This window comes from Labrus bergylta, chromosome 3, assembly GCF_963930695.1.
Source record: "Labrus bergylta chromosome 3, fLabBer1.1, whole genome shotgun sequence".
NCBI classification, from domain to species: Eukaryota; Metazoa; Chordata; class Actinopteri; order Labriformes; family Labridae; genus Labrus; species Labrus bergylta.
Genome location: NC_089197.1, coordinates 11,548,564 through 11,550,784, shown reverse-complemented (window position 1 = coordinate 11,550,784; position 2,221 = coordinate 11,548,564).

Genomic DNA, 2,221 nt, shown 5'->3' with positions numbered 1-2,221 from the left:
TTTTTGGAATTAAGGGGCTCTGTAAAACATAAATCACAGAAAGAAAATGTATTGCAAATCCTTTTTCTAATATAGTTCAGCCCTGGTTCACACCAACTTGCATTTTTATTTCAACATGGCTGTTTCTTAATTAGGCTAATTTTACAACTAACCCTTGTTTGTTCGTGTACAGTTTTAACTACCTGCCAGTTACCTGCTAATGTCTATGAACGGCTTTGTTGTAGCGGAATTATAATATCTTTGCTCCAGCTGTTGCTGCTGTCACCTTTGCTAATTTCCTCGCATTTTATTTTCAATATCAGTCTGGCCGAATTTGAAACATATAGCCTACCGTCGGATTTGAATTTGAGGGACACTTTGACGACTCATGAGCTTTCATGTTGTGCAGAGGACTTTACAACATCAACAACTCTTCATAAAGAAACTGCGTCACTTCTCAAGGTAAGTCTTTTCTTCATGTTCTTGAATGCCCTGCTTGTGGTTGTGTGCTTGCTAACCTTTGCTTAAATCAGTTCGAAAAGCTGCTTCTGTCTCAACATAAAATTACAGTAAACTTCCTGCGTCATCTTCTGGATGTAGCTACTTTCTATTGTTGTGTTGTTTTTATACATCATAGTGTATTGTTGTAACTTAGGCTACCTTGCTAGCTGTCTTTAATGTGTTTTTGTTTGACAAGCATTAAGGCCTACTTGAATATTTGATTGTTTAGGAGACTATAGGGAAATATAAAAAAATCTTTCAGGTGTGGAAGTAATGTTTGTGCACATGTCCACATGGTTAATGTAGTTTTTGCTGCCAACTAAAAGGCTTTTAATTAATGTTTGCCAATTCCTTGTGCTGTTGTTTTCAAAAGGCAATGTGATTTCTGCTGCTGTTTTTAAAGGTAGAGGTTTCCTGTTTGCTGACATGGCTGTTGCAGCTTATGTAGAGGAAAATGATGTAGTGTAAACACAACTGCTGTCTTGGCCACTGACCACATTGTAATTGATATTTGCTGCCTGTGAAATTGAATGTGTTTTTTTTCCTCACAAACTGCAAATGAAGTGGCCACTTTCTCCACACACATTCATATTCCGAGTCCAGCGTGGAAAACTCTTAATATACTCTCCTTCTTATCATAATTACATCTAAACTGCTGAGCTCCTGTTTTACACTGCTGCTTCAGTCATCTGCGCTCATTGTCATCCTTATTTCCATGTACCGATGGTCATCTGCTGCTTATCGCTGTGAGGAGATTGTCAGTCTGCTCCTCGCCCGAGGTCTTGTGATTTTAATATGTATAAGTTCATAATTATCTCCTGCATAACTGATGCGGTGGATTGCCGTGTAATCTATCCCGGTTCAAGTATTTTCCCCGTCAGGATGGCGAGGATCTGGCAGAGGATGCATGTCAGGCACGGCCAATTTTAACACACTAGATGTCTTAAAAAGTCTCTTCACTACTTAAATACATTTCCCTGTGTAGACTAGAACCTTGCCTGGAGCTCAATGAAAATATGCACTTTCGCTGACATTAAGGCAGGTGCTATTTATTTCACTTGAGGCAGAGCATTCTCAAACTGCTGCAGGGAAGTGTTTTTGATATCGGAGAACACCTTTTAAGTAAGCTGGACTGCAAGTTTTGCAAAAGAAACTAAACTAAACCAAAACATTTTAACTATCAATTAATGACTGAACTTACTAATCTGGTTCGCTGTTCCGTGGATGAAATTGGGCTAAACAAGTATTTTTAGAGTCATCCTAATTAGAGCTGCAACCAATAATTATTTTCTTGAACCATGACTCTGCTTATTTTTGGTTTTAGCAAACTGAATATTTAGTTGATCAAATGTCAGAAAGTTGGGACTCTGGCTTATTTCAGTTGGTCGAGCAGGTACCCCACACAGGCAGGCTCCAGCGTTTAATGCACTGATAGATGATTTGAAGATACCAGCTGTGACCATTTGGTGTATGACATCCCTCTCCCTCTATCTCCCTACTTCTCCCCACAAAAAAAACAAAAACACATGGCAAAGAGCAATGTGTTTTCAGCACCTCTTATTTTGTTCTGTTAAACTATAGCTAAATAGTTGTTGAAATACAGATGTTTCTTGTTGTATGTAGAAATGAGTTTAGCTAGTTTCATGAAGCAAAGAGAAAATCACTGCAGCAAGTTTGTGCATCTGTGTGTTCCACTGCTGCAAAAAGTTGATTTTCCCACCACTGCTCTCGTGAAGCATCT